General features: G+C 37.6%; 1 protein-coding gene across 3 annotated transcripts in view; it reads left to right on the plus strand.

The window, feature by feature from the left end:
• Positions 1-15,861, plus strand: part of tanc1b (tetratricopeptide repeat, ankyrin repeat and coiled-coil containing 1b) — a 109,209-nt gene that overhangs the window by 16,805 nt on the left and 76,543 nt on the right. The window lies entirely within an intron of this gene.

The following is a 15,861-nucleotide window of genomic DNA, read 5'->3' on the forward strand; positions in this document are numbered from 1 at the left end:
GACATGTGTTGAAAACTGAAATACTCAACAAGCTCACTTTTGAAAAGGATGTTTTTGAAACTAGGAAATGGGATTAGTATGCATATTTGAATTTCTATTATAAGTTATTGAACTAGAAAAGAGTTTCATTTGAGTTATTTTGACACCTGGGTCTGTCTAGACTGTTAAATATTTACGTGTGCTGAAAAGACTTGCATGAATTTCCATTTTTATCAGATCATAAAGCTAAAGAGATTTTTTAAACATTTTCGAAAGAACCTGACATCACTAACTGAAGAAATCCTCCATCTATTACTCATAGTCTCTGCTGTGACACCTCCCTGGGAGGTTTCAGAAAAACACTTCCTGAAAAATAACTTGTGTATTTTTGCGGCTCTGGTCACTCCATAAAAACACTAACCAGCGTCCGTTTTCCGTTTTCCATTAAAGTAACACTGTATTACAAGGTTCTTGGTGAGTTTTTTGGCCCATGTTTGGTGCTTTTGCTCCCAGTTGTGTTTAGATGGATTTTCATGCCCAGACAGTTATAGTAGGGCTTATAAAGGTGGATAAAGAATGCACCTGATTTACAAAGGGGACCATTCAGTGCTCAGACCTACATGGCTATCAAAGCACTGTGCAGCCAGCAGGCAACGATTAGCAGGGCGTAGCTCTAACCACATCTTTCACTCGTGCACACTTATGTGCAAACACACACACATACACACGTCCACAAACCTCAGGTGTATCCACATTACACTCCCTCTTTCTAAATGAAAGACAAAGTAAGAGCTCTTGGGAAAAGTAATGAACCTGGGTGTCCAGTGTTAGATTTTGCTTGTGTTTAAAGGTTTACAACAAACTTTCAGCACTTAGTATTTTGCAATCGCATGAACAAAGACTTCTAAGAGTAAAGGCTACGACGCTAATCGTTTTCTGATCCCATTCCAGGCATATTATGCAGCATTTACATGCCGACAGGAAAAACATAATCTAAAAATCCAACTTCCCTATATCTATTTTTAAATTTAGTACTCCCCTGTAATTTCTTTATGTCCAAAAATTATAGTTTTCTACAATAAAAAAAATATTTTCTTATTTTTAAAGTCAAAGCTCAAAAACAAAAAAAAAGCCCAAATTAATTCTATTGTTTTTTCTTACTTAACGCTGCTTTTGAGTATTGCAGTAATAATATTAAATATTTGAGTTGTTCTATACAAGTATCCTTAGACAACAAATATAACAACATAGTGCAGGTGCTGTGAAATAAATCATAAAAGAGACACCAGGTATGCATTTTAAACAGCCTAAATGAAGGCTAAGAAAAGAAAAAAAAAGAAAAGCACTTTCTTTTTTCAGAGAGATTTGTTGCCTTTAAGATCAAGCGCAGATTAGTTGATTGAACCCAGGACCTAAATCAGTTTGTGGTATTCAACAGATGGTGAGCCAGTTTGTCCACAAGGAGTTCAGGAGGCAGAAGCAGGTGTTGCTCTTATCTTTTTTAAAACTTTGATTCCAAACCTTTTTATCTTTGAATATAGATGGACGAAACACCATTTAAAAAATATAGATTGGAAAATAAGAGCTTGAGCATGACGAAAAACAATAAAAATTGGATCATAAGTTACTTTAATGATCTGAGAAGCACAAGGTCATCGTGCGTTATGACAGTACTGTCTCTGCAGCACGATAAAGCAAAAAAAAACAACATTAATTTGCCACATTCAAATGACATAATTCAGACTAGTTTCTCTTTTTTTTTTTTTTTTGGAGTCTTTTTTTTATGGTCTCTTTTTTTCTGTCACTCAAGGACACCGTCGCACATTTAAAAGAGCAATAATACCAGACTTGTACAAAGACAGACGGAAACATGAACCACAGGTTAAAATCGGACACTGCTGTTTTAGTCACAGACTGAAAGAACGTTTAAACATGAGTCTGGAGTGAGGTTAGAAAAGAGTGAATAAAGGGACTTGTCAGGTCGACACATATACCAACCACAGAAGAATATTTCTGAGCTTACAGCTATTGTCTTGAACTCATGAACCAGTGGTCACTCCTGCCATCATCATGTCAATGGCAGGGTAAATTACTGTTTATGTGATCTATAAAAAAGAAAAAATGTGGTATTTTTAGTTAAAATGGAAGGAAATGCATATAGCTAGCTTAATTTACTGTCACAATAAAAAGGGTGTTGTAGCCTAAGAAACTGAATAGTTTACATAAAACTGGTATCAGTTCTGCAAAAATAAAGACTATTGCATAGAAGTAATTCTAATGTGATGGAACAGACAATAAGTCGCTCTATAGCGTAACACTTTACCACAAAATTGACGCCAAGCCGATGGTTCTTTAGCCATCCCATAATAATTTAAAAACTTTGGATTTCCCTAAATTTTGGTTTTGTCTTTGGATTATTTTTTTTTACATTTTTTTAACAACAGGAAGTCATTCACTATGCCCAAAATACATTTTCACAGAGTATTAGAATAAAAACAAGCAGGGATATTATTTCAAAATAAATCAACTTAAACCTTAAATAATTTTCAGCATTTTATTCTCCATAAAAATATATAAGTTAGAAAGAGCGCAAGATAAGATCAGGCCATTAATAAGAATAAAAAAGAATGATCTGGAGGGCCAGATATAATAACCTGGAGGGCCGGATCCGACCCCCGGGCCTTGACTTTGACGCATGTGATCTAGTGAGTAGTAAAGGAATTCACACGTCATTGATGTCGTTGTCAGCTCATTAGAAACGTCTTCAAATCCACCATCAGTAGCTTGATCCTCAAGTGGCAATCATCTAACTTTAAAAAGAAGAAAAACATTCCAGTGTGTTATTGTTGTTTTTAAGGACTAATAGCAGGACTCATGGGTGCTTATTGGCTGTAGAGGTGAAGTGACCTCAGGTTTTTCTAATTTACCCTGACTTTACAGACCAGAGACATTCCTTGAATTGTTTTCTATATTATTTACGTGACTTTTTATGTAAATGATTTCTTTCTCTTGTCACCTGTGAGACATATAGTTTTTTTAGGGTTATTTTTACAACCGTCTCGGTTGCCTGTTTTTTTATTTTATATGTCTATCTTTTGGCCACCATCTATGAACATTTCTAGCTTTTAACTGTACGATCTTTGTTCAGTCTTGGATCTTTAGTCCACCCGTCCCTCCTTTTAATCCTGGTTTGCTGTCTTTAGGTTTACTCAAAGCATTTTTTGGGGGCAGTTGGGTTTGCAGAATGTCTTCCTTAGTTCAGGCTGACTTCAGACAGGTTGAACTAATGACCCCAACTTCTTTGTGCCCGGCCATTAAAGATTTGGGGGGATTGCGCTGATTGCTGAAGGGGTCACTTTGGACAAAGTGTTCCCTCTTCACATTTCCATCTTTGTTACCTTAAGTGGACCATTTTCAGTTCAGCCTTTAGGTAGAAACTATAGGTTTTCAAATTTAAAGAGCCAGTTGAGAATGGGAATCATTTCACACCACATTGTGGTTCCTCAGCATGAGACATCTTTTTGGTGTTGACAAGATATTATATTTGCTGTTCTAATTCCACTTTTCCCTTCAGAAGTATAGACAGCACATTCCCCTTTTATTGATGCTGCATTACATAGCAAAATTTCCAGAGTTTGAACAGAGCTACAACAGTTCAGCGCTCCATGTTTACTTATAGGATTAGATTCTTTAGGAGGATTTGGTGGACAGCCTTTGTACTGCATCCTTGCCCATTTAACATTGCAGAACAGGCTGTTGCCCAGAGGTTAGCGGTATTCTCATGACCTCACCTGGCCCCAGAGAGAGCTCTGCTTAATGGTCTGTGTTAATGGCAACCCAAATCTTTCATTTGTCCACATATCCATGGCAACACACAACCAAAGACCACACTGAACTTTCATCAAAATGGGTCACACTTTTCCAAGCTGTTTGATTCATTCTTTATTAATTAAAATTCACAGAATTTTAAAATCTAGAGAATATCTTCTGTTAAAATAGTCAAAGTAGCTCAGTGAGGCCCCTACATATTATGTTCACTTTGTTAAAATCAATATGCAGACGCGCCCCCGAGTCATTCGTCTGTCCTTAAGCTTTAACAGATGTGTCTATGGCTTGTAGAGGACATTGTTGTAATTAACGCAATTTAAATCCCATATGAGATTTTTATAGTTCCAAAGGCTATAATGCACCTGTGTTTCAGTGATAGCAATCACTTTGTCATTTCCTCAGTGAAGGAAGCATGTTTTGTTTAACTTTTGACCAGATACAAGGTTAAACCTACTAGTTTGTCATACCCTTCTTGTGAAGTCCATAAAACCTTAGATTTTGTTAACACCCAGAAGTCTACAGTTTGGGTATTTTCTTTTTCATAATAAAGAAAACCAAGAGGGTCTTCTGTTTTTCTGAAGGCGGTCTCTTACAAACCCAATGGTTGAACATTTATTCTCACACTTAAAACTTTTAGATAATATACGGTTTAGCAATACAATTACAATGCAGACTACATGTCAAGTCTTCAATTTACAGAGAATAGGCATCATTTGTAGAGAGATATTTACCTTTCATGTCGATATGAAGTGTAGCAACAGCAATTAATCCAGTTGGTTGCATTCTGGTCCTGGTAAATCTGCTTTTAACAGTTCCCGTTGTTACCTTCAGTGTCCAATAACTTGAGCTTTTTATAGAATTTTCCTTGTAAAGGAGCACCATAGATAGGGGCGTAAGAAAATACTATTTTGGTAAAATATCATGATACTTCATTTGGCAATACTTGTATCGATTTAAAATGCTGCCATTTTAGCACGTACATGACACTTTTGTTTTCCAGTGAAACCCCTGACTGCTACTTGGCAGCACAGCAAACTGAGTCTCTTTGAGCAGCTCTACACCCAATGAGATCTCGCGAGATAGATGTGAACCTAATGTGAACTCGTGAGCCTCACAGTTGCTGTTTTTACATAGTGATATGAGACATTTACAACTCAGTTTTAACCAAGGATAAGTACTAAATCATAAAGGTGTGCGAAGTTGGTATTGCTACAGTTTAAAAACGCAAATTTCTGTACTCTGGCACATCGAAAAACAAGTGAGACCAGACCAGAGCTGCACAAAGCGCATGAATGAAATTTCTGATTCAGCAACCTGATGGATAAGAGTGAGGAAACACGAGATACAATTATAATTCTTAATGTTCTGATCATTACATATTTTTTAAACCATTTTATTTTTGTGGTAAATGTATTAGTATTCAAATAAAGTTTTTTCCAAGTCAAATGAAAATAAAAAAAGTATCTCTGGTACTTTCTTGGGCTGTATCAGCATATGTATTGTATTGTGATATGTGTATCGCAATACTAAGTCAGCTGCTTGGGAATTTTGGATACTAAAAACAGCTTTTCAAATTTTGTTATGTGTCGCACGACAAGAATATGTCTACAAGCTGCATAGCAACACACCAAATATAAAAAAGTACAAACCAACAGAAAAATATTTGGTTATCCTTTGCAAAAATTGCCAAACATTTTAACAGGCATACGTTTTAGGAAGCCCAGATAAATTGACAACTAAAATCTGTTGTGTAGCTTTTACTGTGCCTAAAGTGCTAATTTATAAAGAGTGAGAAGTCTTGGTGCCTGGTCAGTGCTACCCTTCACCTCCTCTTGTTTCCTATCCCTAGACACACACACCTCCCTGCCAGTGAGTCTTCCCCTGGGGCCAAAGGGAAAGGCATTCCACAGCTCAGACTACTGCAGAGCTGTACTTTAGAACGAGAGATTGACAGTCTTCTTCAGTTATTTCAAGTTTAAAAAAGGCAAAAGAAATATTGATTTTCAATAGAGGTACAGAGTAGTTCTTGTGTCTTAAAAGAAAAGCTTAAAAATTAGGTTAAGGGTTCTTATCTCTTCATATACTACCAAAGCCAAAAACGTTATTTTTCTTAAAACTATCAAGATTAAATCTGAGTCGGAATGGTCTTATAACATGATAATTGCAAACGATATTAAATTTTGTGTGCAGAATTAACATAGCTTTCTTTGTTACTTACATTATCTGGAGTTTACAGTCTTTTGTAAAGCTGCCTGGCGTGGTATTTTGACTGTTTCTATGGCAACCCTGTGTGACTAAAGAAGTCCTAATTAAATTTAAAGCCTCATGGGAAAAGCTTTTGTATCTTCATAGTGTTTCTCCCTTTGATTACACGGATCTGCCTTTACAAAAAAACTTAATGGAAATTTTATAGTGGAAAAGTTTGGAATGTGTTCACGTTTTAGTCTCTCTTCTTGGTCATTTTGGATGACTTACACTGAGAACCCTCCCCCACTCTGTATTGTTTGTCCTTGTCGGGATGTCTCTTCTCTCTGTGGGTTTTTGCATGTTAACCATGACAGCTTTTGTGAAACTGTCTCGCTGGCCTTCGAAGTACACAGGAAATCCTCATTGGCACTCAGTGTAGCGAAAGAATTCTCCTCTTTGTTGCGCTGCCCCGTGGACATCGTGCTTTGTGTTTTGATTGGAAGAATCTGCATTAATTGCAGTCCTTCATGTATTTCTTCAAAACTTGTGGCAAGCTGATGTGGCTCAGTGTTTGTTTTTCCATAGCTCTTTTGGGAGATAATCCAATATGCTGATAGGATTCTCGTTGGTCAGATTGTATTTTCTTTGTAATTTCTGTTGCACCGACAATATTTTTCCTGGCAACAAGGTGCTATGAACCTATTGCCTATTTTAGATCCTGTATCTTCAGAGGGGCACTGCATTCCCTCAGAAGGACTAACAGATAAAATTCCTCTGCACAGCTTTACTTGAGAGGAGAAAGGAACTTTCCAGATTTACACCCATGGAAGACACTTCAGCAGATTCAGCTGTGTCAACAGCTCCTAGCATGCTGTCAGGATCAAAACTAAACTCTGTATTGCAGTATAAATCTTCCTTATTTTACTGTGTATTATGGAAGACTTTGTAAAGAGGCAACACTTTTTCCTAGATAAATATTAGTTATGAATTTGTGTTTATTTCCGTTTCTAATGTGAGAAATTACAGCCTTAAGATACTTAACATAGAAAAAATCAAGTTTTATATAATCCATTCATTTTATTTTAGATTAAAAGCAGAGGGGCACTAGAGGAGCATTTGGCTTCCAATAGGGAGAAACCTCCAGCACAAACATTCAGGGAGACTAGAGTTCGAGGAAAGAGTCTTGGTTTCATAGGATGACTCATGGCGGTCCAGCTCTACAGTAGCATGACTAAAAGCTTTGGGTCACTGATGCTAACCCTGAGTTTTTAACTTTGTAACAAAGAAAAGTTCAAGGTTTTAAATAAAGCCGTAAAGGTTGAAAAAGAGTCTGAACTGAAGCAGAAAGCAGATCCACTAGAAAGGGGTCTTGGAGCCTACTTACAGCATTCCTCTTGTTCTGTGCCAGTCTAGTATGGAATATTTGCCTGCATGAAACGCCTGGCTTGCTTGCAGAGGTGGCCACGGCACCATTCCCTGTACGCAAGAATAATTATTATTGGGCACAAAAGACAGCGCAGTGTCAATTGCTGTTTTTACCAGTCCTGTGTGGATACAACTGAGAGTATGTGACTGTTCAGGTGAGGACAAATGTCATCCAAACATGACAACAAAGGGGTCTTTCTGGTCTGACGATGAGTGTTTACTTGAAATTTGCCAACAAGGCAATCCATAATCTGTCAAACAAAACATGCAGAATCTGGCTGGTAAACTCTAAAGTCAATAGTGTTATGAGTTCTTACAAATGTTGGACATTTTTTTCTTTAAAGGTCTCTAGGTAAGCCATACCAGCCATCAACCGTGTCAATATCTGTATTAGCAATGACTGTAAATTGTAAATGTAATTATTTGATTTTATTTACCTTTAAACACAAATAATTGTTAGCAAACTAGACTACAGCTGATCAAAATGTCTTAGAAAACTGTAACTGTTTATTTGGTGTTGGTATTTCACAAACTATTTTCTGACCAGGAAGGGTGTAAGGGAATAAAAACAAGTTGAAGTTGCATTGTTCCCTACATTTGACCCATCCCCTGATGGGTAGGCTGCAGTCACAGCCCATGCTTGGGAGCCATTTGTTAGTTTTACTCCTCCAACCCTACCACTTAATGTTGGGTGTCAAAGAGGGAGGCACTGGGACCCATTATTTTTAAGAGGATTTGATATGACTTGACCACAGATTTAAACCAATGACCTTTCGGTCTCAGGGCAAACACTCTACCATGAGGCCATGACGGCGTTTTTTTTTTTTTTTTTAGATCTGCACTAGAGTTAAGTAAGCTTTCACACAGGCCAAACAAAGCAGACTACCGGAGGAAATAAAACCTAGTTTGGAGGAATCAAGGTCAAACATGCCAGCATAAATATACAGTGATAGCTGAAAACATAGTCTCTTCTACTTTTGAGAGAATACAGAATAGTCTTAGAACCATGTAAATATTAGGTGTTCAAGATAAGAACTTGATTATTCAGAACTATGTGCTAGATCATTTTTAAAGTAAATTTATTGTTGAATATAATATTATATAAAATTCGAAGCAGAAATGATTCAAATCTGCTTCATTTGTCTATTTTTATGACATAGTTTATATTTATAAGCACGTAACCTAGATGGGTCTGAGTAAATAATTGATCTGTATCTTATTGGTAATTTGTATCTCTTGAAATGGCACTAAAATGTTTTTATTGGTTCCTCTTGGCCTTAGGACCTTCACTTTGATGAAGAGGAAAGAGCATGTAAGGGACTGTAATCATTTTAACATCATAGTGGGCCAGCGCTGCGTAATTAGAAAGAACTGATTTCCTCGACCACAGCATGGGCTGAAATTGCAGGGCTTGTCCCAGCCAGGCTTTCGGAAAGGAACTGAAATAGCCCTGGCAAGTTTGCGTCCTGGTGTCCATCTGCATATTATAGTATTGGTCAGATGGCAGCGCAGTCACCATGACACACTGCTCCTCATTCACCAGCACTTGGATGACAACCTTTTATGTGGCAGCTCATGTTTTTTGAACCAACTACCAAAATTACAACCTAATCTCTTTAACATACACCATGCCGGCAACGTGTATTGGCCACTGCCTGCTTCAAATTAACAGCCTGCTGGCAGCTACCACTGTGAAACCCAGAAGACTTTGTTAAAATAGACTCTCTTCAATATTTGAGTGAGTTATTATTAGCCTTTTAAGAGAACAAACTTTTTTTATTTTAACATCTTTTTTTCCATTTTGTTGGCAGAGAACATAAAGTCTTAGGAGAAACTGGTAGGAGATGGTTTATAGGAGAGGCCACTTTGGTGTTGACTTTTTCACAGTACATTAAAAAGAGGCACCGTTTAATATACTCTCCCCAGCTGGTTTAGGCTTAGTAGCAATGCCAGTCTGCACAAGAAGAAGAGAAGAAGCTGAAGAAAGCAGATTTAGCACACCAGCTTAGGCGTCAGCTAGCAAGAGGAAACCCAGTTTAACACATTCCACAGAATTTGACAACCAGCCAGACAACTGTCTTTTCCATCAACACGTCAGTTAAACCACCAAGCTCTGTAAAACAAACAAACAAATAAAAAAAAAAGTCAAAAGAAGCCGCCTTTCCAAAAGGGAGAGACTGCCAATTTAGGGCAGTTTAGAACCATCTCCTGAAGATTTTCTCCTGCAAAGTAGTAGGAGATTGATACATCTAGTCAAAAAGTTGGAATAACTGACTTTTCTTAAGCACACACGCATGATCTAGCATTAAATCCACTCAGCAAAGTTTGACAAGTGAGATCTACATGTACTTTTCCTAGATTTAGCAAATACATTTGTCTCAATACCACATAAGTTAGCTGTGGGAAACTTTGGAATATTGTCAAGTGCCAAGCACAGTGAGTGGGTTTTTGAAAGTATTTTTCCATGACAGTAATTTTTGCTTTAGAACATCTGAATTTACAACAGACTGTTAGGAGTTGGAGGTCGGGTTCATTGCATTACAGTTTCTATGTTAACAATTGTCATTATTATTAGAGCTTTAAAGTAGATTTTAGGGGGAGAAGGGTTTCAGTTTGCAGAGCTACCACTTCCCTCTAGAATTTACAGCTATGATATGACAACAATAACAACCTCAGCAATATAAACCAGAAGGCTGATAAAGAAGTTCAATTCAAATTTACAGTTGGCCAGGATGAAGTTAAGCTACAAAATTCCACAAGTATTTCAAATGGTGTTTTGTCACATCTGAGGTTCTGTTTGAATGGATAACATATCCCAGATGATACAAACATCTATTAGAAAGTGGGGCTGGGTGATATGGAATTTTGTATATCACATATCGTTTTTTTCTCTCTGGCTTATAGCTTGAGGGGGTAAGATCTCAGTATTAATGACAGAGCAGTTTGCCAACCTAAAATGTAAGTACATAGACTGTATGGGAAGGCAAACTAAAACCATATAGGGATTCCAAGCTTATTGTGGCCATAAATAGTCCATGACACTCCTATAAAAAAGTAGAGAAGTTGGAGATAATGATTAGAGTTTGCATTTGAAAGTGGCCCGGGCTGCCTCACTGCTTAAGAAGAGAAAGAAAGAGGCAGAGTGGAGGTCCAAGTAACAAGCAATCTAAGTGGTAACGCATGTCTAGAAATGACCTCAAAACAACCAAAGGTATAGTTTTGTTGAGTACAAGTTTCTGCAGGCGTTTCAGAAGGGTCATGCAGTAATGGACATAGAGATATTGTTGGACAGGTGCAGTGTTGGTGTGGTGGCTTTGGTTTAAACCCATCTGCAGTCACAATACAAAGCTTCTGGAGAAGAGGCTCCAAGCTGTGTAGCTTTACTAACTTTACCAGTTAATCAAACTGTAATTTGTTTATTTGGTGGCATTTACTGATGGTGGTTAACAAAAAATGTCCAACTGGTTTTTGGATTCTGTGGAAGTTGTTGGTGCTGGATTGCTTCTTGCTAGTTGATATCATAGCTGCCTCTTCTCTTTCTAATTTCTTGCGGAATCCAGCATTGCCAATAAGCTCTACCTAGTTGGGGATCATTTAGTTTAATCCGGATTTCAATTGTTGAGGATGTCTACTTTTTCATTCATTTTCTTCCTATCTTTGCTTTTCCCTGTCTCTATCTTGTAGACCAGCATCTACCCGGATAATCATTAGGGTTAATTAGTTGTGATTGCTTGTTCCTGGCTGATTAGCCATGTGGGTTTATAGAGCTGAGGGTATGGGTTCAGACAAAAAGGGAGTGCCTCTAGGACACTGGAACACTCTGTTGAGCCTTCTCCCCATTTCATGAGCTTAATTCAACCTAACACCAATTGTTGAGGGTGCCCTCTTGAAAAAACCCCAGTGACCTGCTTGCACACTTACACCACCCATGACAGTTGTGTGTTGTTTTAGAGTTTAAAGGCATACAATTTAGGAGGTAAAACGATGCTGCGGATTGCAAGTCCCCAAAGATCTTTTGCAGACCGATGCGTTTCTTTGAGGTTGACCGATGGGTCAGAATGTAGTTTCAAGTGTCTCTGAGGTTTCTAAAAAAAAAAAAAGAAAACGGTTGCCCCTTTTAGTAGTTTATTTTTTTTGTTGTTGGTACATTTGCTTGTTTATTTGGGGATTTTCATAAATGAATTTTCAATAGAAAGGTTTGATTTTTGCTTTATTCTATACTATATAAATCCATCAGTCAAAAATTCATTCTGACATAGATGTATCTGAAGTTGAAAAGTTCTGTTATGCAATCCCTTAGTGACTCCCAGAAGTCTTGTCTCAGGGGTGAAGTATGTCCGAGGCAGGTCAAGGTGACCCCAGCTCCTTCCCCTTGCTGGCTCACTCTCAGGTTTTTCCATGTCTGCAGGCTCACTGAGGTGTCATTTAAATCTTCCTAGCTTCCTGTATCTGGCATTCCTGTTTGTCCGGGAGCCTTTGAAACAGCGAACAGCTCTGTGTTGCTCTGGGGAGATGGAGGTGTGCAGGAAATGGGTCTCTGTTTGTGATTACCCCAGCAGTACGACAAGCTGAAAAAGAGTTGACGGATGCTCACGGTGGCTAATAGTAGCTCGTCTATTTTGCATTTAATCCTTGAGTAATGTTATTTTCCCCCTGAAAACGTCATGCAGCATTAGACTGGAGCCATCACTAATATGCTGAAGTCTTGAAAATGTACCCAAAGCTAATTGTCCATGCTGTGGTTCACCACATTTGCAGTTATGATTTTAGGTCTACTGACGCATCGTCTGTGCAACTTGCTAAGTAAGACATGCTTTCTGTAGTTTGAAAATTCAAATGTGTTTTTTTTTTCTCAAAGCTGTGATGACTGGAAAAAAATGATTCTGCAGAAAACATTAATGTCCCGTGAGCCCTGCTAGGAAAGAAGGCTGGTAAAGTAATTTACAGCATATGAGAAGACATCTGGGAAATATTTCTGAAATTCTAATAAAGTAAGGCATTTTGCAGGTGGGATAAACATTTTCTGATGATCTAATCTGTGATTAGCACCCCGTCGTGGTGATGTTTTTGTACCGTCAGCACCAATACTGTTGGTTTTGGCAGCAACAATCACTGACTGATTAACAAACTGAGAGTGAAAGTGATGGTTTCACCAGAGACCTGATAAAGATAACCCACACCTGAAAGTCATTTTTCCCATGAAATACTTGAAATGCCAACAAGAAATATCCAGGCAGTGTATTTAGTGAGCTAGATAGCATCTGTGCTTAATGGTCAATGCCACTCTTATTTGCTCCACTGGCTTGCTGTCCTTCTCATGTATCGTAGAGGCATGGGAAATGTTCACATGCCCGTGACCCCAGGTTTAAATACACATTAAAAGCCTTGTTTTTCCCAGATTTATATCTGTTTTACTTTTCCCTGCCACCAACAGTCAACAGTATTTATGTCCCCTGTACTGGACAAATCTTTTTCTGTCGGTGTTCATGATCATTCAATCTAAAATAAAAATAAATGCTTTGCTGTGTGTTTTCGTCAATGTTCTCAAATTACTGCATTTATTCATTGATTGTATAATTCACACAGCTGCCTCAAACAGACCAGTAGCTCTCTGTGCACTTTCATCATGCATTTTAATTGATGTGAGCTGGGACGACCTTGTTCACATTGCAGGTGGGAGGGATGCCATCTAATTATCCTTCATGCTTTGGTCTGACATACTTTGAGCTTTCACTCAAAAAAACAAAACACTATCAAAAGTTAGGGTTTACTGGTTAGTATGTTTACACACCTTCTGATCAGACAGGGAAAGGAATAAACTTTCAGAGTGTTATTTCACAATCAACAGCATTTTGTTTGTACTCTTAATAAAAATCCAAGACTTATTTTAGCTTCTGTCCAAACTTTCAGATTCATAATATGTGTCTATAAAAAGTCATATGCCAAATGGCAGAGGCAACAAAAATTGTCAGTTCTCTCATTAGGAGGGACAGTACAGACTATGGGACTTGGGTTGGGGAAAAGTTTGACAGTTTCTGAAAGAATCTTAGAAATTCGTAGAAGATCAATAGGAAAAATCTTAAGCCTGTCTCCAAATAACCGGTCAACGGGTCTTCATCAAAGTGAACTCTTTTGAGGATTAAGGCCTTAGTCACAACCTCCCTTACGGGTGGATACTGGCTGTCTGTGGATGAAAAATGGCCAAACCTGTATGGGGCCTTTAGGAGACACTGCAGGAAATATCATGTCTTTGACCACTCGGTGAGCCCTTAGAGTGAAAACATGCTTGCACACTTTTTTCTACAAGAATGCTTCAGGTGACAGGTCACAGCAAACACTTAAGCAACGCGTAAGGGTAAGTAAGGGTGAAGATGGTGTGACGCAGACGCAATACACTTACCACATGCACAACTATGGTACGTCCCTTGAGATGGCCCTACAAGCCTCAAGAGAACTCAAAGACACACCTATGCTCCCCTTACAATGCAGCTGATCCTGTCTATGACCTTCCACATGCCCGGACAACCAAAAACTTGCAGCACCTGTAAGACTCAACCTCCATACAAGTGCATGAGACAGACCTTACATTTGCACTGGTCAGCAGTGCATTTCTGTTGAGTGGGGTGTCTGTCTTGTGACTGTCACTTAGTTTACATTGTCCACGTTCATTGCGTTGTGGAGAGACGGATGTCAGACGCAAATATGAAGGAGGCAATTCTGATTGAGTAATGAACTTTCAATTTTATTTATTTATTTATTTATTTTTTGTCATCCTTGAGGCTAAACTAATTATGTCTTGTATAATCAAGCGGGGGTTGTGAGCTACCTTCCTATAAGAACCTAAACACATTTCTATTTGCTTTCTTGATATATAAATTCAGTTTGGGCTTCAGAACTGCTTTGTTCTCTGCAACTGATGATCATGGATGCATCCTGCACTGATTGTTTGGATTGTGCATTTCTTTGAGTAATTTTTGCTCTTATATTACGCTACTGCTGCTTTCTGGATATGAGCTAGATACTCTGCATGAGGAGTCAAAAACTTACAAATAATATCAGCCTGAGCTCAAGTGTGATTCTCCGAGGTTTCCACATAGTTCAGCTTCCATCCTCTGTCTGAATTGTTCCGGTCATATGGACGTCATATGTGTAAGGGAGTTAAATCTGAGGCCATTAATCCTGTGCCAACAAAAGTGGAGTAATCTGTTACAGTTTCAGGTTGTTTGTAAATCTGAGGCTGCAGAGGGAGGAAGAAGGAAGTGCTTTGAAATCTTGTTTAGGTGTCAGGCATAATGGAATGAGATTAACAGCGGAGTTGGTTAAGTGGGTGTTGTTGTGGACCATTGTGAAAACATTCTCCAAAACTACACAGAACCTTTTTGATTTACAGGCTTATCAGCTTTTCCAAAACAAATTCTTACCTCAAATAAGGTCCATGTTTGATCCATCTACATTCTCATGAGTTTATTTTTTTTACGAATAACTTTTATAGGTTTATTAATTTAATGTTTTGAAGCAGTTTTTCACCATGGTGCCCTTTTGAATTGCAGCTTAAAACTGAAACAAAACAATCTTTGTCAAAAGTATAATAGGTTGAATGACTAATATTTTAGATTTACTAAAAATACAAAGACATTTCCTTTTAATTTGGTTAAAGATTTTGTTTTTTTATTTTAAAAAGTAGCAAATATTTTGGACAATAACGCACATCAAGCGAAACAAAACAGTCGAATAAGTTCAACTTTATTCATTTGTTTCACTCCACTCCACACCACTCAACAATTTTAAGTTTATCATAATCAACAAAAAAAATTTTTTAAGATTTTTGAGAGCTCTGTACCACAGAAAAACTGTTTGAGGTCAGTATCCAAAACCTGAATTCATACAAACATAAGGTGAGCTCTCTTTTTTGGGAAATTTAAAGGATTTAAGTCTAACTTATGGTCCAAAAAATACATAAGGGTCACTTATCTTTGATTTAATTTAAGTTAGTTTGGTATACAAATTTATGGCTGACGTGCACCTATTGAAAAATAAACGGTCTTGTTTTTTTTCATCCTATTTTATCACTTATTACATTTTACAATATTTGCTGCAATGAGAGGATCCCATGTGGCACAGAATCTTTTATTTTGAAAGGAAGTCAACCTTTCAAAAAAAAAAAAAAACTCTGGAAAAAAAGCTATTTTTCTTTGTTTAATAATAGCCAAAATATTATTTTCCCCCCATATTAATAACAATGACATTGATATGAAAAGCAATTCTTTCTTTTTCTATAAGGCTCTGTGGCTCCTACTGGGTTGTACTCAGTGAGAATCACTCTTCAAGTGTTAAAGATTGCAGACTCCTGAACTCAACCGATTAACTCAGTATGGATGTAAAGCTTTATTGTGAAAGCTTTGAGTATACAAGATAAATTAACAGAAAGTCTCGGCTCACTTT

This window comes from Oryzias melastigma, linkage group LG21 (assembly GCF_002922805.2).
Source record: "Oryzias melastigma strain HK-1 linkage group LG21, ASM292280v2, whole genome shotgun sequence".
Classification (NCBI taxonomy): Eukaryota; Metazoa; Chordata; class Actinopteri; order Beloniformes; family Adrianichthyidae; genus Oryzias; species Oryzias melastigma.